The sequence below is a fragment of the Spinacia oleracea genome, chromosome 4, assembly GCF_020520425.1.
Source record: "Spinacia oleracea cultivar Varoflay chromosome 4, BTI_SOV_V1, whole genome shotgun sequence".
Taxonomy (NCBI): Eukaryota; Viridiplantae; Streptophyta; class Magnoliopsida; order Caryophyllales; family Amaranthaceae; genus Spinacia; species Spinacia oleracea.
Window position 1 is genome coordinate 135968061 of NC_079490.1, and position 24090 is coordinate 135992150.

Sequence of the window (24090 nt, forward strand, 5' to 3'; positions counted from 1 at the left end):
ACAGATGCAGCTTCCAAAGGACAGTGTTTAGCGCTTCAGAGGTTACATTGTGTAGCATTCATATCCGCAGGCACGCTGTGACAGTACAATTTCAGATACATCCTGTAGTGGGGCAAACAGACAAATTAAGGAACAATATTAGAGTACAATCGCATCAAACAGGAGAGAAAATTCATGGCTATGGCTTTTGTCTATCTAAACTGAAATCAAGATGAGAATTAGCAACAAAAACATGAACTTCCATGTCCCACATAATCAAGAAGAAAACCCCCGGCCCTTCTCCCTCTCCTCATCAGGGAAGAGGTAGATGGATGATGCTGAATCAATATTCAATAAATAACAAATTGGGATCTAATTTGGCAAATTTTATGAACAAATTATAAATAAAACACCAGAAATATCATTTGACACTCATTATAGTTACTTCAAAAACACTATGAGTTCATAAAGCGATGCTCAAGAAGACCATCTGCATCACAAACCAAAAGCTCTGATAATTATTTGTTCTTCCCCGCATTCTGTTAAGAGTTATAATAATTGGAGTTTATTCAAAGGAAGAATTAAATATAAAAAAAAGATGATAATTATGATTAACATTCTGAAAAACAGAACAGTCGATTGATAGATACAAGCTTTTGAGTGGCTTGTATCACTCCCAAATGCTAAACAAAACTTAGATAACAAGTCAATATTCTGGATGCCTTTCTCTTTTCCTACTCTCCCTTTGTAATGGACCATGCTAACTCATCACATGCCACTTTGGTCTACAGAAGACTCAAACATAGACAAGATCCTGCCACAATCAGAGTTCCAGAAGAGAACAACCAGCACAACCAAGGGGAGAGGCAACTTGCCTCTGCTACAGGACAAGAAGAACAACAACTACAATTAATGAGTGTACTAGGAGGGCAGCCTCTAGTGCATAAGTAGGGGAGAGTGAGAGAGAAAGGCATTGTGTAATTTGTTTAGAGTATTGAGACTGGTGACCTAAAGTCACTCAAACCTTGGAGATTTGTAGCCTAAAGCTACTAAATTGTAATTCTTTTTCTGTTGTTGTGAATCAAAGCCATCCTCTTCTTCTCTTATTCCCTTTTTGTTATTCAGTTGTGTGTGTGGGAATAGGTGTCCTATTCCAGTTGGTATCTGAGCAGTTCGGTCTTGACACAGAGATTTGAGACCTTAGAGGGAGGACTGACATAGGTAAGGCAACAGATGGAGGGGCTGGAAGATAAGGTGTATCAGCTCATCACTGAGGGCATGGCCGCGTTTCAGAAGACCTTGGCCGAGAACTTTGTGGCGAAGAGTGCGGAGGACCAACGCAACCAGGAAGCGGTGGAGGCAACAACCACTCGCTTGGAATGTCGAATTGAACAGTTCAGAGAAGAGCAGGTATCACACATGGCCATGATGAAAAGGGACCAAGAGAATTTCCAGGAGGACATGAGGGCCTTACTGACAAAGAAGGGGACCCATGGTGAGGACCACGGGGAAACGGAGGTTTCCAGCCACCGGGTGTTTGAGAAAGGAAAAGGCGAAGGGGGGCACTGGAAGTACAGGAAGTTGGAGATGCCTTTTTTCGAAGGTAGTGACCCAGATGGGTGGATTCTTCGTGGAGAAAAGTACTTCGATTTTTACAAGATGTCAGAAGGAGAGAAGCCAGGCATCGCAGTTGTGTCCATGGAAGGTGATGCCCTTCGCTGGTTCACGTTCGAAGCAAGGAGGAGACCCATAGCTACTTGGACTGACCTAAAAGGCCGAGTGTTGGCCAAGTACAGGCCCACCAACGCAGGATCCTTACACGAGCAATGGCTAGCCACGACTCAAACTGGCACGGTCAGTGAGTACCTACGGAAGTTTATTGAGTTAGTTTCTCCACTCGATGATGTTCTGGAGAGCATTATGATCAGCCAATTCGTAAATGGGTTGAAGGACGAGATTAAGGCTGAAATTCGGTTGCTTAACCCAGATACGTTGGAAGACATAATGGATGCAGCAATGCGGGTTGAAGGGAGGGACAGGGTCAATGGATTAAGAAGAAGTGGAGTTGGGCCAACTCGAACTGAGCCTTTCTGTTACTTTCATAAGAATCCAGTAAAGACATCTACAAGTGGACCCAGAACATTCCTCTCATCCAATAATTATAACGCATTAGCTAATCGATCGAGTCTTTCGGGTCGACCACTCAACCACGATCTACGGTATCTTTGTCTAGATTCAAACGGGAAGTGAAGAGTTTGACAGAGAAGGAGTTGCAAGAAAAGAAAGCTAAGGGCCTTAGTTTTCGTTGTGACGAGAGGTGGGGTATAGGCCATCAATGAAAGCATAAGGAGCTTAGTGTGTTGTTGGTAAACGAAGGAGACGAGACAACGAAGGGTAGGTTGAATGGAAATCTATGGACATGCCGGATGAGGAACCATCAGCGGCAACGGTAAGTATGAACTCAATTGTTGGGCTCACCAATCCCAAAACTCTCAAACTACTGGGCCGAATTGGGGAGGGCGAAGTGATGGTGATGGTGGATCCGGGAGCCACTCACAATTTCATTTCGAGTCGGGCGGTGGAGAAATTGCAGATACCAGTGACGGAGTCTGGCGGGTTCGATGTCTCCTTGGGAAATGGCGAGGCAGTGCGGGGAACGGGAATATGCAGGGGAGTTCCTCTGGTCTTGGACGGTGAGGTGGAGGTATGTGATGATTTCTTACCTTTTGAATTGGGCAACTCTGATATTATTTTGGGGATTCAATGGTTAGAGAAGATGGGATCAATTGTGACGAATTGGAAGACACAAGTAATGACATTCCAATCAGGAGGCTCCACCATAACACTCCAGGGTGACCCATCCTTCGCTTGCTAAAAATATTCGCTGAAAGCCATGATTAGGGTGTTGCGCAAGGAAGGGGAGGAATTCTTGTTGAACTTAACAGTATGGAAGGGAGAAAGGTATTCGAGACAAACCACACAATTATCCTGGGTTTTTGAAGGCTCTATTGAAGGAGTTCCAGGGGGTGTTTGAGCAGCCCATGGGCCATCCTCCGCACCGCAACCACGAACATTCCATCACCCTAAAGGAAGACAGCAATTCAGTGGAAGTCCGGCCATACCGTTATCCTCAAATTCAAAAAGATGAGATCGAGAGGTTGATTGGGGAAATGTTAAGGCAGGATAATACGGCCTTCCACCAGCCCATTCTCTAGCACTGTTTTGTTTTGCCACATCTGTCAACGGGGATGACTCCCTTTAAGGTGTTGTATGGCAGGGAACCGCCTAAGTTGTGGCGCATAGGAGCAGGCCAAACTCTGGTGGGCAGCCTAGAAGAGATGCTACAGGAGAGAGACCTCATACTCGACGAGCTCAAGTTGAATCTGCTCAAAGGCACAATAGATCATCAAAGCTAATGTTGACATTCACAGAAGGGAAGAACAGTTTGACGTAGGGGAACTAGTTTTCTTGAAACTTCAACCATACCGCCAACGCTCTCTAGCTCGAAGACCGTATGAGAAACTTGCAGCTCGTTTTTATGGGCCGTATGAGATCATTCAAAAGGTGGGGGAAGTGGCTTACAAATTACAGTTGCCTGATACATGTAAAATACACAATGTGTCTCATGTGTCACAATTGAGAAGGGTTGTGGGCACGCAAACATCATCACCCTCCATTCCCACACAGCTCCGCGTTACTTGTGGAGCCAGAAGAACTGCTGGAGGTAAGCAACACGCAACACACAGAAAGGTGAGCTGCTGGTAACTGAGGTCTTGATTAAATAGCAAGGGTTGCCATTGTTTGAAGCCACGTGGGAGGAAGCAACCTTGCTCAATGATCGCTTTCCGGACTTCCACCTTGAGGACAAGGTGAGTCTTTTTGGCCGGGGTGTTGTAATGGACCATGCTAACTCATCACGGGCCACTTTGGTCTACAGAAGAAGACACAAACAGAGACAAGATCCTGCCACAGTCAGAGTTCCAGAAGAGAACAACCAGCACAACCAAGGGGAGTGAGTGCAAGAGCAGTTGCCTCTGCTACAGGACAAGAACAGCAGCAACTACAATTAATGAGTGTACTAGGAGGGCAACCTCTGGTGCATAAGTAGGGGAGAGTAAGAGAGAGAGAGAGAGAGAGAGAGAGAGAGAGAGGCATTGTGTAATTTGTTTAAAGTATTGAGAGTGGTGACCTAAAGTCACTCAAACCTTGGAGATGTGTAGCCTAAAGCTACTAAATTGTAACTCTTTTTCTGCTGTTGTGAATCAAAGTCATCCTCTTCTTCTCTTATTTCCTTGTGTTATTCAGTTGTGTGTGTGGGAATAGGTGTTCTATTCCACCCTTATTTATAGCACTTTCTGACTCTTCCCCTCTACTAACCGACTATGATACTCCTCAAGCTACCCTTAACAGACTAACTATGCAATACCTATTACCTACACTACCCCTTCCTAATTCCTACTAGGCTAGTTCATACACATTCAAAGGAAAGTAATACTCTGATATACTTGAAAATACTTGAAAATATCTAATGCTAAATATAATTACCAATGAACTGTAAGGTAATAATTCCATATCATTTTTGCAAACTTAACAGCTAGGTGTACCAGCCACTTGTTATTTGAAACCCTTCATTAACCCCTGACAGCCAACAACATAGCTAACAGCTAGTTGAACATTTCACAGATACTACAGCAACTAGTTCTTTTGATCAGGCTTAAACGTGGTCAATGTGGCAACTTCCCATTAAGTAATAAGTGGTTGCTAAATCACACTGCAATGCTGTTATGGGGTGTTACATAACTGCATTGATCATTATATTAGTCACTAAGTGTCTAAGTCCACTACACCTCTCAAACTTATTGAATCTCACTTGTAGGAGGATCATTGACTTGTATCTTAGCCTTCTGGATTTCCAGTTACACTAAAATTAAGTCACATGGAGAACTTACTAGTACTGATATTGAAATTTCCAATTATGATACCCAACTCTGACTTATTGTTTTAGCACCCATGAGATGAATTCTCAAATCAAACCCCAGTTACCATAAACACAAATTCAACTGCAATGTTGTTTCATGACTAAAAGAGAAAGGATGATAAAGCACAAGTATAAATAATAATGTCATCACATAAGATTAAAAAAATAATAGAAGAAAGAAGAGCAGCAGGCAACTTTCGATGACATTCCATATGGAAAATGGCAATCCCATGGAGCAGCTAGCAAAAGGAAGGTAAAGCAAGAAAAATATTACTGACTAGGATATTTAAGACAGTTTAGACAAAGGAACCAGGATATATAAAAATGATTGTCGTACAGAAGAGGACTTGTGGAGGAGAGGGATACGATAAGAACTAGGACAAATAATACTATATCCTGTCGGCCCCAAATGTTGCCTCATTCATATACAGCACACTTTAAGAATAAAAAACAGAAAAATTAAATGAATTATTTTACAAGATAATTATTGCTAACATCTCGAAAAAGTGAATGCAGATTCATTTTCAAACATAGAATAGAAAAGAAAAGGAGGACTTCTTTAGTTGATCAAGTAATGTCACTAAGTACTTGTATATTACATTCACATAACAATCAAATGAACAGCAAAGCAAATATGCACGGTTTCTGGTACTCTCATAAGTGATGTCATCAGTCAAGAATAACCAATCTATTATTCTAAACTGTGCAGGTAATAAAATCTGCTTTGCACTGGAAAAGAAAAGCCAGTGCCTAAGAAGAAAAAACAACCAAGTGACCTGGTTGGCAGCATCGTGGGTGGATCACTTGACTCCGTCAAACAGTAGCATGATGACCCCACCCACAAAACCATAAAAAATGAGCCCTTGTCACCTGTGGAAAGTCGCGTCACTAAAATAACTTGCGTTCTTTTTATCAACAGATGTGGGCAAAACACTTATAGTCCTATAAAATTTAACTTCGGGATGTTCATAAGACCTCAACACAAAGAACCAAAAACCCAACAAGACTTGTTATATTTCTGTCATAGAGCGCAATTTTATCAGTCCCGTCATCATGATTTTGAATTTAAATTATGCAAGATGACTATTAGATGACTGCAATGATCAACAAAGAACACTTGAAGTGGTTCCGTAGGATCCGTACCATTTGTCATGGAAAGAAGCTCAAATATTCAAGCAAGAAGCCAATTAATTAATGATAAATCAATAGCACTAGCATGTGTGTTAATATGCAAGGTGTACCTAGGTTTAGGAAGCAATGACAGTCGACAGCTAGAAGAACCACTCTACCCCGATGACATTTTTTACTTCAGAACCAGTATCGAAAAGTAGCATGCATATTTGTACCAGTAAAAAGAACATCACACAGCCATTACCTTTTGCTTAAATGGCCAGCCCAGAAAAAAGCAGCTCAAGCTCCTCATCCTCAGATACAGATCTCTGAAAGAAACCAATCAGCAATTAATTAATTTAATTAATTAGGCATCAGGATCTTTAATGTTCTCTCACGAGCCTACGCCACTTAATAAAAGATAAATGTTTAAAGCAATGTAAATATGTAACCAAGAATCAAACTAAGTTATGAACACTTAATAAGTTCATAATTCTAAACATCTCAGAGAATCACACTAAGTTATGACTTATGAACACTTCATAGTTTGACTGAAGAGGATGACCAAGTGAAGAAATATGCACATCAACAACGGAAGCTAAGTCTAGAATTACATTAGTCCTTATAGTTTAGCTTAGCACATAGACTTTTTATTCTGTTTTCTTTGTCTGTTTGTGCTTGTTGTATTTCACAGCTGTAGCACGAGGTGTGCTCACATGTATGGTCAAATTTGCATATAAATATGTGCATCAGTACATGTACTAGGTTATAATCACTAGAGATTTGAAGCACGTCCATAGAGCTGAAACCAATACAAAAGAAAACCAAAAGGAGAAAATTTGCTTCCTTGAACAAAACTGTTATTTACAGAAATTGAAACTTCACAAATTTCTTGTTAAATTCTTTCACCAAGCCTAACCTAAAACTAATTGAGAGATAGGGAGTGCAAGGGGTCAAATACCATCATTGTTCCTCAAAAATAAAGGTGGGTTACATAAAAATCAAACCTATGAACTCATGGGTTGCAGTGGGGAGTTCCAACAAACAAAGCTCCCCCAACATCATGCATGAATAAACCTCAGAGCCTAAATCTACTTTTCCAAGTATAGTGTCACACCTTGTACCACTAATCTCCATAAAATAACACTTCAGCCATTCTTTTATAGGAACTTCTAGTTTAAGCTCTGTAAACGATATTGCTTTCGAAGTTTATGCAAAACTAAAGAGGATGATGTTTTGCACACTGATTCATTTCAAAGGCTCAACACAGTGAATAAAAATGGAAGTCATGTCAGTACCAAAAGTACCAAGAGAAGAAGATATAAATGTTTGTCAATGAACATTGATTTAGTTCAAAAGATGAGCAAAAGCCAAATGGAACATGTTCAACAAAGTTATTACTTATTAGAAAAGATGTTATCAGGAAAGACGAAGTTAATGTCATTGTAGGACGAAACTATGTGAATCAAGCACATGCCTGTTTCACTTTCTTCACAATGTGCGTGTATCAAATCGACTGAACTCTATAACTTTACAGCATATCAACATTTCAAAAGTGAGCTAGGTGTTGTCAAAAATATCTTAACATTAAAGGCATTCACAAAACATAAATTAACATGTAATTATGGGAACAGTAGGAGCAAATGAATCAAAATCTTCTGACTACAATATGTCGTCAAAGTAAACATCAATGTCAAACACATGAGAAGCTTATAAAACTATACTTACCTGAATAGTCATGAGCTGAAATATTTTATTAAGAACACGGCGACGATGAATAGCATAGCTACTATTGGCAGGCAATTGATGCATCCTCTGCATCTCTTCTTGAACTGCAATCTTTCTCTTGTCTTCCCCCATTTGCTTCCACTGGTTTCTGGAATCAGCAGTAGCTCCTCCACTCCCGAGCATAGCAGGGGACTTTTGATCTTTAAAGTCAGTTTGGTGATCTAGTTCCATCATTTAATGATGACAGAAACTAGTTGACTACAAAAATCACATATCAAATAGAATGAACAAACGGTAGCTTGATGAAACAATATAACGCTGCTAACTGCTGAGCACCAACAAAAGGGGAGGGGCCTTTAGGTAGTAGCATCACAATTTAGTTATTAGTAGCTTAAAGAAGAAGAAGAACATAGCTATCTAGAGAAGAAACTCAATAAATAGAGGAGTGTAGGGATGGAGAAAGAAGTTAAATATTGATGAGAGTTCCTTTTAGCTGTTAGATTGTTAATTGGGAAAAAATAAAGCCTCTCAAAAGCATGAATATTCTTTCTATTCTGTAATTCCAATTTATTTAATCTCAATCACCTTCTTCTTCCCTTATATTCTGCCAGTAATGGTGTCTAAGCAATGCCACCACTAAAATTTACTCCCCCTGTTCCATAGAATAGAGTCAATAACATATTCTTTTCCAATGTCTATTGTGACTGGCGTCACTGGCCAAAAAACAATTTTTTCCATAACGGAAGCCATTTTAGAAAAGCAATGCAGTACCTTCCTCTTTCAAACTATCAGTTCCATTATCACCACATAATCCTATGTTTAAGAAAGGTCTTTCGGCCAATTTACATTTCTTTTTTAATATTGCGGTGTTTTTTAATCTGTGCTGAACACCATTATACAAAGTATGATTTTTGAAACAAATAGCTTATTCAATCACAGAACTTTAATAAATTAAATTATTTAAGTTTCCTAATCATCTATTCACACCCTTATTCAATCAACAATGGGTTGGTCTAGAGTGATCAATGAAAACATACTACTGCATAATACAGATGAAGATACATATACATGGCCAAAGCACGTCATTGCAATAGGCTACATTTCTTAGACTTGGCTATTCGTGATTGCGTGTCATACATGGAAATATGGAATACCTGTTTATCCTTGTACATTCTTTGTATGGTTTTGGTCCAACTATGAAGTACCAACTGGAGTGCAGAACTAATTTAAAATGAGTATTTCTTTATTTCTCCTAGAGTAAGGCCCTGTCTGGCACTAGCTTTTTATGTTGCGGTTAGAGTTTTGACCAAATAAAAACACTAGTAGGAACAAAAGAAAAAGTGATCGGCAAACTAGTGATAAGTAGAGATTAGTGTTACAACTTACAAGTAGCTTTTGACTAGCTTTTCAAAAACGTTAAAACTTCTAACGTTTCAGAAATTGAAGTGGCGATGAAGGAAATAAAAAGAACTTTCATAGTATCAAAATTGAATTTGAAAAAGAATTCTTTAGAAACTTTTATCTTGCTCCTTCTCCAAAAGCTCCCTCCCTCTTCATGGGAGTTTCTTGTCGTAGCTCAAATGTAATGAGAACCTTTCTGTTGTAGGTTGGTGGTGTAAGCTCACTTGTGCACATGAAGAGTTCGATCTTTCAATCCTTCCTAGAAGGTGGGAAAGAATGATCACTAATGCAATACTGGTTTGCTAGTTGTTTTGGGCTTGTTGCTTTGTAGCTTTGTCACACCTCTTTTTTGGTAATTAATAAATTCCTTTTATTTACCCAAAAAAAACTCAAGGTACAAAGATGAAAAGGCAAGGTATGGATAGAAGAAAGGAATTTTTGGGTCCGGATGAAATTACTTTGACACAGAAAAAAGGAAACATGTTGCATGTAAGAGATAATGGCCAAATTCCCATAATCGATTGAAATTTTCTGCGTCACGAAAATAATATCATTTTGTTAGATAATATAAACACTCATATTTTGAATCGTTACTTTGATAACTAATTGTTACCAGCTAGCATCATACAGCTATTCAACTCTAGTACACAGCGGTAGCTACTCCTGCAGGCTGCAGCTAACAGCTACCGCAACCGCAAGTTTGCGAAACAGGCCTATATTTCTAACTTACTTTTTCCCATGGCCCGAAAAGATCATACTCCGTATTAGTAGTTTACATCCAAACACTATCAACGGCCAGTCCGCTTAGAGATTACATTCTGGGAACTAGGATACACACTAGAAACTACCACCTAGTAAGCAACAGAACCCACCAGTATCCATTTCTTGCTCACTCTCCTTTACTCATAGGTTTAGCAGAAATTGTTCATAAAGCACAAACCTTCAAATACCAAACATCGAGAAAACCTCAACCGAGAAGCAGTAATTAAGGCCCCGGTCGGTATTTTTTTGTTTCCAGTTTTATGTTTTCACTTTTCAAAAATAGCACGATTATTATAGCAATGAATCTATGGTTGTCTTTAGTTCATATCTAAATTATATTACTTTCAAAACACAAACTTTTCAGAAAGGCCGATCTACGATAATATATTGTGTGGCGGCCTAAAAGAGGAAGGTTATCCGCATCTGTTCTGTTCTGTTCTTTTAGTTACCCTTATTGATGTTATAAGTTTTCTTTATTGTAGTTATAAGTTACCTTATTTTCAAGGATATTAGCTCAAATGGTAGAGTAATGTACAATATTGTACATGGTGTGGGGTCAAACTCCACTAGCCTACTTGTGTATTGGTGTATATTTTCATTGTTGGTGTTGTATTGGTCATACTTATAACTTGTAACAAGCATATCACTCTTGATCAAGGCACTTCATTGTTTATTGTTAAGGTCACATTTTTTCAATGTTAGGGTCACATTTATCCTTGAGTAAGGTAACTTTAGTCCTCGAATAAGGTCACTTATATATTTGGTCTGGTTCACTTTTATATTTGGATGTACAGTAAAATACCGTAGATCGGGGGCGCACAAAAGTTTTTGCTTTCAAAATTATAAAACCAAATACTGAAAATTAACAGTGGCACCGAACGGGCTCTAAGCCTCATAGTTTAAACTTCAATTCATGCTAGATAAAACTCCACTTTTATCAGATTCTCCAAAAAACTTTTACAGCATACAGACCTGAATTCAGACTAAACTTTTACTCCGTAACAGAATTCGCAAAATCCAACATACTTTATCATAATCGAGCTCTTTTATACACAGCCCAAACCATTGTCATAGTATCCCAACCCCGCACAACTTCGGAACTCTCTTGAGTCTCGATTGCACTGCAAATAACTCCTCAGAAATTTCACAATTACATGATGCAAACAGCGAAAAGTGAACTAACAAACTCTAATTTGATCATTAAAGACACTTCCAAATAATCAAAACTGTGATTCCTAAAATTCAAACCATTTATAACTGCAAATATAAAATTTTATTCTACTTTTCACATTATAATCGAACTAGGTTCATGAAATTGAGTTTAAATTAGCACTTAATCACTAGATTAACATCCAAATAAACCATCAACAACATGAATAACAAAAAATAAAAGTCAGAAGACCTCATTGTAGAATGAATTGAGCGTGTGAATAAGATGTAAACAAGAGAGAGAGCGCACCAGTTGATGAGGAACTGAGGGAGAATAACAACGGCAAAATCTAGAAGCTTAATTTTATTCGAAATCGTCACCTTGAATGATACTATTTCATTCCCTAATTTTTCTGTTTGTTTACAGGGAAATGAGGTGGGAATGGGATATTATTTCTCAACAAAATTTTATGGAGTATTTCCTAGGAGTGGGTTAGGGAATGAGAATTAGGGAGTTAGGACCTCAATTCCCAAATTTTTATTACAAGGGAGTTGGGGATTGGTCATGAGAAAGCTTATACTCCCACCATATCGGAATACTCAAAACGCTTTTCTTATAAGGCCGTCTCGGATTACTAGTAAGTTGAAACATTTTTAAAAATAGAAACTTTTATTAATATTATATCAATTTCTCACTTAGACCCAGCTATATCCCTACTCCCTACAAAAACAATAAAAAGTTTCACTACCTCCACCCCCAACCCCCCTACCAATTTAAAAGTTTGACACACATCCCAGGTACCTATATTTAAAAAGTACCATTACCAACTACCATCTAATTAAATAATAAGTCAATTACAATGTGTTAAACTTTGTGGCGGTCAAATCGTTTCGAGTATTCCGAGACGGACGAAGTAAGAATAAGGCAAATTTGGCAAAAAGGACATTTTATAATTCAAACTATAGTGTGTGTCCCGGGCATTGCCCCGGGTTACATTGTTGAATACATACGAAATGTTTTTCTACGCACTGTTTCATGAATTGCATATGCGAGTTTGACTTTCTTTTATACATACTTTTATATATAAATAACTATCTGGAAATCTTTTACGAAGTATTTTATTTGGATGTGATGTATTGTATTTAGTATCATTTTTCAGTAAGAGTGTTCTTCCTTTTTTGAGTTGTTAGTATTTGTAAATCATGTCTAATATCTAATAAATGTTTTGGATATATGTTATGGTCCATATATGCTAACACAAAAAAATTGTTGACTAATGAATGAAAAAATATGTTCTATTACATGTGGAAATGGACAAATTAAAAATGTAATAATTAGTCCAAACCATTTTCAGTAATGGTAACAAAATTAAATTTTCTTGCAATCATTATGTTCTGAAAATTAGCAAATAACATAAAACATGTGAAAAAATAGTATAAATACACATTAATTCTATCCCCCTTAAATATATTTAAATAGAGTTAAAAGGCATAAATGATAGTATAGCTAAGATGGTAACCTTTCTACTATATTTCTTGTTGGTTCCATGTTCAAACCCTAACAAAAATATTCTTTTCATCAATATGAAAAGCAAAAGCACATCTTTCATGTCATTGTTGATGTGCCGCCTTGTCATCTTTAGAGATGGTGACACATGGCGGCGTGGCATGCTTTGCCTTAGAGATTTAATAATAGTATAGATTTTGCGAGAATTAAGGACGTTATACATTTTTTATGTGAAATCACACCTTAATGTATTTTTTTTTTGTGAAAGACAACCAAAGGCAAGGTTCCGGCATTGACTGAGCTTTTTCGGCCATTGACTTGCACGTGAGAAGCACGTGTGGCTTTATTTTGTTATAAAAGGACTTTATAACCCAATTTTTGCGAGAAATTACCTTATATAATTTTTTTATATGTAATTTTTTTTGCAAAAGACTATCAAAAAGGCAAGTTTCCGGCATTGACTGAGCTTTTCCGGCCATTGACTTGCACGTGAGCAGAACGTGTGGCTTTATTTTGCTAACCACGCCCAATTTCTTGGACGGTACTCCAAACCCTCATAGTTCTGAATTCTCTCTCCTCCCAATTCCATCAAAAAGTCTTCAACAATGGCGGCATCAACTGAAGGAAATAATGCCCTTGGTCCAAGTATGCATATAATATTAAGTCTAATAAATGCGGTTCAGTATTAATTAACAAGTTAATAATTCAGTGAGATCAAGTGAGCTGAATGCCTAGCTAGAGGCCGCTTCAGTTCAAGTGGAATTAATGATATTAATCCACAGCTTACTCTTGACTGAACCCGTAGGGTCACACAAATAGTACGTAAACTGATCAAGTATTTAATGGCATTAAATACTCTATCTAAGGATATTCGGAATCGACGGATCTTGGTTTCAGTGGGAGCTGAGATCGTCACAAGCAAGAAATGAATACTCCAGAAACGATGATATTGCCGGAAACGGAAATATGGATCGTATAGGAAATATAAATATTATCCAAGTCGTAGATGTTGCCGGAAACGGAAACATGGTACGTATCGGAAAATATTATCGGAAATGGAAATATTGTCGGAATCGGAAATATTGCCGGAAACGGAAATATTGTCAGAATTGGAAATATTATCGGAATCGGAAAATAATTCCGGAAACGGAAATATTAAATATTTGTTCGAAACGGAAATTAATTCCGGAATCGGAAATATTAAATATTGTTCGTATCGGAAATGAATTCCGGATTCGGGAATTTAATCGGAAGCGTATCGTACGAATTAGCATCGGACGAGGCCCGCTAGACGAAGGCCCAGCACGAAGCCAGGCCATCGCCCAGCGAGCCAACACGCACCATCGCACGCCAAGCCTCGACCAGGCCCAGCGCAAGGCCAGCCACCCTCACAAAACGTACAATCTCACGAACCCTCTCCTCCCTCCTTCTCCAGACGCACCAGCCACCGTGACCGTCGCCGGCGCTGCCCGTCCGGTCAGTTCTCCCCTCTCCCTTCTCCTCCTCTTTCGTTTTCCTCCTCTCCTTACTTGGTTTTTCTGTTTTGCGTGCGACAGCCGCCAGCCACCGCAGCGTCGCCGCCCAGCTTTCATTGTTGTGCCGCCGCGTTCTTCGTCCACACCAGCCAACGCCCTCCTTCTTGTTCTCCCTCTCGCTCGCCGGAACTCCTCCTCTTCATTCTTCCTATCCCGCAAGCTCAAGGCAGTCGCAGTCGTAGCCACCACCGCTGCGCCACCAGCCAGCCGTGTCTGTCAGCGACCTACTATTCTCTGCTTCTGTCGTCTCTGACCGCCGGCCAACCACCCTTTTGTCTCTCTTTTTGGTTAATTCTTAAACCCTTAAACTAATTTATCTTTTAATTATGTTTTATTAATTTAATTTATGTTTTCTTGAATTAAATTTAAATTTTTTATGATTTAATTAGAATTTCATATTTATATATTATGTTTAAATAATAAATTTAATTTTTAGATTATATAAATGCATTGAAATAAGGATTTTTAATTATTTAAAGCATGAATTTTAAGTCTTTAATGGTTTTAAATCATGGTAGGATGATTAGGGATTATTAAATTTATTGTTTCGATGTTCTAAGAATGTAAGTTGGTCTTGGCGAAGTTTTTAAACGAGTTTATATTGCTGAAAATTTAAAGTATGATGTTTTTGAAGAGTTTTCAACGAATTTCAATCATTAATTCAATATAATTATGATGCTAGGAAATCAAATGTTCAAGTTTTGATATTAGGGAAGGTTCTAAATATGTTTAGGATGTATTTAGAATGCTTTATTATAGTTGTGAATGATTAGAAGTTGATTGGGAACCTTTGTTGGTTGTTTTAGGCAGAGAATTCTCTATAGGCGACTTTTGAAAGTGTTAAAGTGGCCTATCAGTTTGTTTACATGTAACACCCCGTATTTTTAAGCCTGTTTTATTATTCGGTAATTACGATTATTAACGTAATTACGTCCTAATTTTTTTTTTCTTTTTCCGATCTACTTATTATAATATTATGTCTAACTTTTTATTTTGACATAATGGCCCTGTTTGGCAATTGGCTGTTGGCTGTTGGCTGTCGGCTGTTTTACTTGGCTGGTTTGACTGGCTGTTCAAGTTGGCTGCTTTTGTTGGCTGTTTGACTATGGATTGGTTACAAATATGTTTGGTAAAATCAGTTGTTGACTGTTGGCTGTAGCTATGTAAAATGACATTCAAGGACATTTAATGTCTTTTATTCATTTTTCAATACATACTGTGTATTGTGTACGGAGTAAAACGTAATTACAAATAAATAAAATATAAATTAAACATAAATTACTTTATGCAATATTATTAATAAATTATTATTTTAATTAATAATTACGGAGTAATAATTAATAATTAATAATAAATAATCAATGATTAATGATTAATAATTAATAATTAATAATTAATAATAATTAAATTAATAATAATTAATAATTATTAATTAATCATTAATAATAAATGATTAATTATTAATTAATTATTCACTGTTAGTTAATAGTCATTAATTAATACTCCGTAGATTATTAACTTTTAATTATTAATTATTAATTATTAATTATTAATTATTAATTATTAATTATTAATTATTAATTATTATTATTAATTATTAATTATTATTATTAATTATTAATTATTAATTATTAATTATTAATTATTATTATTATTATTATTATTATTAATTATTAATTATTAATTATTAATTATTAATTATTAATTATTAATTATTATTATTATTATTAATTATTAATTATTAATTATTAATTATTAATTATTAATTATTAATTATTAATTATTAATTATTAATTATTAATTAGTAATTAATTAATTATTAATTATTAATTATTATTATTATTATTAATTATTAATTATGAATTATTATTATTAATTATTAATTATTAATTATTAATTATTAATTATTAATTATTAATTATTAATTATTAATTATTAATTATTATTATTAATTATTAATTATTAATTATTAATTATTAATTATTAAATTATTAATTATTAATTATTAATTATTAATTATTAATTATAATTATTAATTATTAATTATTAATTATTAATTATTAATTATTAATTATTAATTATTAATTATTAATTATTAATTATTAATTATTAATTATTAATTATTAATTATTATTAATTATTATTATTTTAATTATAATTATTAATTATATTAATATTACTATTAAATTATTATTAATTATTAATTATTAATTATTAATTATTAATTATTAATTATTAATTATTAATTATTAATTATTAATTATTAATTATTAATTAATTATTAATTATTAATTATTAATTATTAATTATTAATTATTAATTATTAATTATTAATTATTAATTATTAATTATTAATTATTAATTATTAATTATTAATTATTAATTATTAATTATTAATTATTAATTATTAATTATTAATTATTAATTATTAATTATTAATTATTAATTATTAATTATTAATTATTAATTATTAATTATTAATTATTAATTATTAATTATTAATTATTAATTATTAATTATTAATTATTAATTATTAATTATTAATTATTAATTATTAATTATTAATTATTAATTATTAATTATTAATTATTAATTATTAATTATTAATTATTAATTATTAATTATTAATTATTAATTATTAATTATTAATTATTAATTATTAATTATTAATTATTAATTATTAATTATTAATTATTAATTATTAATTATTAATTATTAATTATTAATTATTAATTATTATTAATTATATATTAATTATTAATTATTAATTATTAATTATTAATTATTAATTATTAATTATTAATTATTAATTATTAACTTATTAATTATTAATTATTAAGTATTAATTATTAATTATGAATTATGAATTATGAATTATTAATTATTAATTATTAATTATTAATTATGAATTATGAATTATTAATTATTAATTATTAATTATTAATTATTAATTATTAATTATTAATTATTAATTATTAATTATTAATTATTAATTATTAATTATTAATTATTAATTATTAATTATTAATTATTAATTATTAATTATTAATTATTAATTATTAATTAATTATTAATTATTAATTATTAATATTAATTATTAATTATTAATTATTAATTATTAATTATTAATTATTAATTATTAATTATTAATTATTAATTATTAATTATTAATTATTAATTATTAATTATTAATTATTAATTATTAATTATTAATTATTAATTATTAATTATTATTATTAATTATTAATTATTAATTATTAATTATTAATTATTAATTATTAATTATTAATTATTAACTATTAATTATTAATTATTAATTATTAAGTATTAATTATTAATTATGAATTATGAATTATGAATTATTAATTATTAATTATTAATTATTAATTATTAATTATTAACTATTAACTATTAATTATTAATTATTAAGTATTAATTATTAATTATGAATTATGAATTATGAATTATTAATTATTAATTATTAATTATGAATTATTAATTATTAATTATTATTTATTAATTATTAATTATTAATTATTAATTATTAATTATTTATTATTAATTATTAATTATTAATTATTAATTATTAATTATTAATTATTAATTATTAATTATTAATTATTAATTATTAATTATTAATTATTAATTATTAATTATTAATTATTAATTATTAATTATTGATTATTGATTATTAATTATTAATTATTAGTTAATTAGTAAAAAAATAAGGACAAAAAAGTAATTTAGATAGTGAAAAGCCAAAAGCCAACTCCAAAAAGCTAGTGTTACTAGCTTTTCATTTTTGGCGGAAAAGCTGGCTTTTCAGCAAGCTAAAAAGCCAGTTACCAAACATATTTTTTGGCTGTTTGACCAGATTAAAAAGCCAACAGCCAAAAGCCAACCAAAAAGCCAGCAAAAAGCCATTTGCCAAACAAGGCCAATAAGAATTATTTGAGCCAATTTATTTTCATACATGAGTTTGCTCTTTTAAGCCAACTTTTATTCTTCAAAATCTGATTATTCATTTTAATCTCTGAAATTACAATTTTGCCCTTGATCAATCAAAGGACCAAAATTCAATCATCTTTCTCCTTTCTTCTTTATACGTGTAATTGTACACTTGATGCAACAAACATTTTGACTTCTCTTTCTTTCTGAAATCTGTCAAGTTTTTGGCCAATTCAATCCTTCTTCCTCTTATATGCGTGGCAAAGACCTAACATTTTGATTGCCAAATGTCCAAATTTTTCCTCTTCTTCAATGACTCACCATGACAAGAAATTCCTATAAATAGCCATTGAAACCCCCTTGTTCTTCAAGCTCAAAACTCAATTAATATTTATGATTATATTTCCAAAGTTTGATTTATTTCCCCTCTCTATTTTTCCTTGTGTAAATTCAAGAAACCATTGATATCTACCTATTTTCTCTCTCCTCCATTCGACCACCGCAGTGCCGCCACCCCTGCCACCCCTTTCTGCCGGAAATGCGTCCATCCACCACCATTCAGACCCTCGACCCGCGCCATATCATTGTCCGTCGCCGGAGTCGCCACCTAACTCTGTTATTGCGGGTGTTGCTGTTGCGTGAGCTATGTTGTTGTTCCTATAATTTCTCATACTCTTGTTTTACTTACTGAGTTACTGGTAATGGTTTAAGGTGGGCCAAAGTCACAAATATGTTGGTGGGCCTTAATTAGTTGGAAATGAGAAAAGCTGAGTTGTTGGAGTTTGATTAGATAAATTGATGACAAATACAATGATGTTATGGAAAGCTAAGTAATAGAGGAAGTTCAAATACATGCCTGACATGTATTTGCAAAAACATGTCAAACTCCAAATAAAAAGGTAAATGTAAATGTTAAATATTTTTTGGGGGAAATGTATAATGGAATTGTAAATTTGTAAAACGGGGTGGTGACTTGGCATTGCTGAGTTGGTATTGGTATTACAAAAATGGTATTGGTATTACAAAAATGGTACTAAACTTTTTTTAAATGAAATTCATTTTCCTTAAATGGTACTCGTTTTGTAATAAATTTTATAAAGTGGTATTAATATCACAAAAATGGTGCTAAATATTTTAAAATGGTATTCATATTACAAACGGGATTCAAGTTGGCAAACGGGGTTGACTATTCAACAATTTCAAAATGGATGGGAAATTACAAACAAGCCCATGGCATGTATTTCATAATACATGCCTGGCTGCGATTTTGACGCCCTCCTAAGTAATACGTAAGTATATCATAATTTTTAGTTGATCATTATTTTTGGTAGTAGTTTATATCTAATTTTTGGGGTCTTATGCTTCAATATTGAACAACAAGGTATCAACGCAACTCATGAGGAGTATATGATGCAATTGAGATTTATACCATGATGATAATTAAGGATTAAGCCTATTGGATGTTTGAATGAGGTAACTATTATGTCCAACAATTATTATTTATGTCCGTACAATATTTTTAAGGTGTAATTTTTATGTCCAGCGTTTATGTTTATGCCCGTATGTGTTTAAATGTGTGCTTATATGACTATTATGTGATTATTACGTGTTTTAAGTGATGATACCATGATGTATAATTTAAAGTATTATGAGCATGATTATGTATTATGTTATGATGTTAAAGGCGTTGTTCGGGAATAATGATGATATTTATAAAGTTATTTTAAAGAAATACGATGTTGCTTTTGTCGGCATGGAAAAGTGAACTGAACTAGTAAATGGGCGAGTCACAGGTGGAGGCAAGTTAAAGTTAAAGTTTGGGAAACAGTTCCCCCCCTGAAATGATGTAAGAAAAGTCCCGCCAAAACCTGTACTTGCCAATGAGCTGTAAAGGAAATGATTCCTTGCCGACACAGTTTTCAAGATAACGAGATAAAGTTAGTTGTTTCCGAACAATAAATGCTAATGATTGATATGTGCCAAATGATTTTCAAAATAAATCCGTTTTGACGGGCTGGAGTAATATTACTGAGTTTTCCACTCATTTTTGTATTTTCTGTGTTTTTTCCTGTTTTCTATTTTTATGACGGTGTACAGGTTCGATTAAGGAGTTCAAGTTGCTCAAGTCAAAGTTATTACTGGAGTTGGTAGTTTATTATGGGGATATCGAGATGAGAATTATTTATTATGGAAATCCTGTTACTGAGTTGTTATAAGAATATTGATTTATATTTATTTTTGGGAAATTTGCATTATTTATGGAATGTTATTTGAGGATTATTTTAATTGTGGGCCCATACCCACAGGTCCCAGGATTATTTTATGTTTATTTTCGCTGCCAATGATCAGTTAAGTAAGGTTTATTACCGCTAATTAAGGAGCCGAAAAGTCGGGGCGTTACATTACACAAGGTACGTACATACCTGTGTGCTTGGGGATGCGTGCTTATGTTGAAACCATGTTGAATATGTCTTTGAACTTGGTTATGTTATGTCTTTGAACTTGGTTATGTTATGGCTTTGAACTTGGTTATGTTGAAATTTACATGTTTAATGTTGTTGGATGAACGTGTTGAACATGGATTTTATTATGATGTTTGATGCAAGCATGTCGGTTGGGAACATTATATTATATTATATTATATATTGGTTGAGATCGATTGATCGTTGTTCCCTTTTAGCATTTCACTACTTTATGAGGGCCGATGACCTTGTTTAGTAAGTTGAAACTTTATATCCATATAAAGGGGTTAGTCATTGTTAAAGGAAATGTTGAATTAATTGGAATAAGTCCTTGATTGATAATTTTGTGATCGCTTACTTAATTCCAAGATAAAAACAATTGTGAATACTTGTTGATTACATGATTTATGTGATTGATGAGTCATAACAAAGTATTAATTGGTAAATCATGTAAAGTGAAACTGAATAGCAATAGCTTTAGACTGTGCACGTCTGAAGTGACGGACAAACAGGAGTTGGGGTTCATGGTGGTAGCCCATGGCCTTTTCTGGGACGGGATTGATCACCGTGTTCTATTTTATTCAAAAGTTCCTCGATATCGCAGGTCACTGAGGTTACGGAGTCGCGCCCGTACCTCGTCTTCCTTAATGAAGACTTCTTGTTGGACAACTCGGTCCATTGACTATTTCAATTAAAATATATTAATGTTATAAAAGTCTAGTCATGTCTAGTCCATTCTAGTCTAGTCAAGTGTGGTCTTCAAGTTAATATGTTTTGGTTGTCCTTACTTATGTTTTATTAGTATCATGTTAGGATTGTTCGTTTAATAGAATCATGTTAGGATTATTATTTGATTTAGTATGTAGTACTCAGCTTTGCTAATTACGTGCTTTGTTTGTGCGTGTTGATCATGGCTATGCCTTATTGATCATGTGATGACCCATTTTGGTGAGCAGTCTCTAAGGATCAATAAGCATTGTCCATCTGCAGGTTTGAAGATGATGCATCATTGGGATCGAGATTAGAGAGCTTGTATTTAGTTTTGATTTGCTAACTTGACTTGTGTTTGTTTAATTGGACTTTAAACTTGAACTGCTACATTGATTTTATTTTCGTTGATTGGTTTTGGGATTAACTCTGTAGTCGAATATTTATAAACCTAAAGTTATTTTAAAGTTTTCCGTTGCAAAATTCTGATTAAGCCGATACGTTTTCACACAGGCGATAATGCCTTGATGATTCTCTACGTTTTATATTAAAAGGGTACTTTAGAAAAGAGAGAATTGTCGGGGTTTCACATTTTATTTGTTGCTTGATCAATCAGAATGGTGTTTGATTTATGAATTAATGAAATCGACCCCCTAGTTATCTGGAGATTAGGTATATATTAGTTCATTATTATTTCCACAATTATTTCATTTTCATTTGCTTATATGCATCACTGTGTGAAATTTGTAAGTAGCACTTATTCCAATTCGTTTATCATGAGCTCTAACGATCAAAACACTAGAGAATTTTTTGGAATCACTTGTTAAAGATGACACACCTCGATGAAAGATGCAATTGGTAGATTACAATCACTTTCAGAAGAAGACATAGTTTCAATAAAAAATGCAATTTCCAGAATTTGCTTAGCTTTAGAAGAAGAAAAAGAGAAAATGGATGTGGTTAGCAAAATAAAGTCACACGTGCTTCTCACGTGCAAGTCAATGGCCGGAAAATCTCGGACAATACCGGAAACTATCTTTGGTTGTCTTTCGCAAAAAAAATTTAAATTAAGGTGTGATTTCAAAAAAAGAAAATTATATAAGATCATTTCTCGCAAAAATGGGGTTATAAAAGGTCCTTTTATAACAAAATAAAGCCACATGTGTTGCTCACGTGGAAGTCAATGGCCGGAAAATCTCAGTCAATGCCGAAAACTTGCCTTTGGTTGTCTTTTGCAAAAAATATTTACATTAAAGCGTGGTTTCACAAAAAAAGTTATATAATGTCCTTTCTCCCAAAATTTTGGTTATAAAAGGTCATTTTTGGCAAATTTGCCTAAGAATTATGAATGATATTTTCTCCCGATCATTTAATATAAACTGAAAAGTGATCATTGTTAAAAAGGGTAAGCTATTAATTTTGTTATATAATTCCATATCTTAGTTTATGTAATACCCTGAAACTTTTAAACTTGATTTATTAAAATTAAAAACATTTATTAGCTTTGTTTTCGTTTTAAATAATTACGAACAATCGAATTTCGTAATTTTGAACGTTTTTACGATTTATTTTAAACGATAAATTTATAAACGAAAATTTATTTATTTTTCGTTAACGATATTTTTTATAAATAATTATTTTAGCTAAACATTTCTATTCTTAGTAGTTTCCAAAAATAGCAACCAAATTTTCTGAATTTTAGTCCAACCATGTGAAATTACGAAAATACCCTTACAAAGTCAAAATTCCATTTTTCCTCTTCTCTTTGCTCTCTACGTACAAGCAAGAAGGAAACTCCTTCTTCTCTTCCCTAAAGTCAGTCTCCATTCAATTGAAAAATTCAAATTGCTTTCTTCTTCTTCTTCCCTTACAAATTCAGCATTTTATTCAGAGTTGAAATTGAACATCAAAAAAAAAAAAAAACCAATTTCATCCTCTTTCTCTTCTCTGATCCGGACCACCAACAACCACCACCGTGACAACCACCACCATTATAACCACCTCAACCACCCCAACACCACTCTACCACCACTTCCACCGCCACAACACCGCACAAAATCCCCTGTTTCTTTTCCTTGTTTTCGCCCCTGTTCGTGCTGTCTCCCCTTCCTTTTTCTCGTGTTCTGCCGCCGCAAAAAACCACCGTCGCCTCCTGGCGCGTTTCCGCGCAGCTGTGCCGCCAGGCTGGTCACCACCTTCCTTTTCCCGGCTTTTGAATTCTTTCCTTATTAAACCCAAAACAAAAGGGCTGGGGCCAAATCTTATATTTGGATTTTGGTAAGCTCACTTCCCATTTCTAATTCCATATTCATAAATTTATCCTTCATGTTTTTTTTTTCTAAATAAATCGGATAAAGTATTTCAATTTATGTTTATATAAATGATTATTAATAAAATTGTTTATTATTTTCAGGTGGGAAAACATACTTAATTATTGATTTTACTACTAGCTCGATTTAACAAAAATGTAATTTAAATAATATTTCATGTAAATCGGTTTATAAAATATATATATAGATTTCGATTAATAAAATTTTCAGTAAATTTTGAAATTATATTTTTATTAAAAAATTCGTTATTTATAAATTCATTACTTATAAAATTTATTATTTATAAAATATCAATTTTAGATTATTTATCGTTTTAATAACTAATTCAATGATTTAATATTCTGAAAGAAATCGGACTTGAAGCTCAGGAAGAACGGTCCATCGAACAGGAAGTATAAACTACGATTGAGGTAACATCTATTGCTAACACCCACAATCCCCTTGTGAAATGTGTTTTATGAGATTATGAAATGTGTTTATAACGATATGTTTT

General features: G+C 33.2%; 1 long non-coding RNA gene across 2 annotated transcripts; it reads left to right on the forward strand.

The window, feature by feature from the left end:
* Nucleotides 1-13998: 13998 nt before the first annotated feature.
* On the forward strand, nucleotides 13999-21663 carry LOC110779854 (uncharacterized). Of its 2 annotated transcripts, none has more exons than XR_008918868.1 (3): nucleotides 13999-14090; nucleotides 14171-14436; nucleotides 19479-20383. It is a non-coding gene; the product is annotated as an uncharacterized lncRNA (long non-coding RNA). The 2 variants fall into 2 exon arrangements; XR_008918869.1 differs by adding an exon at nucleotides 21516-21663 and having other exon boundaries at nucleotides 14008-14436; nucleotides 19479-20508.
* The last annotated feature ends 2427 nt before the right edge of the window (nucleotides 21664-24090 follow it).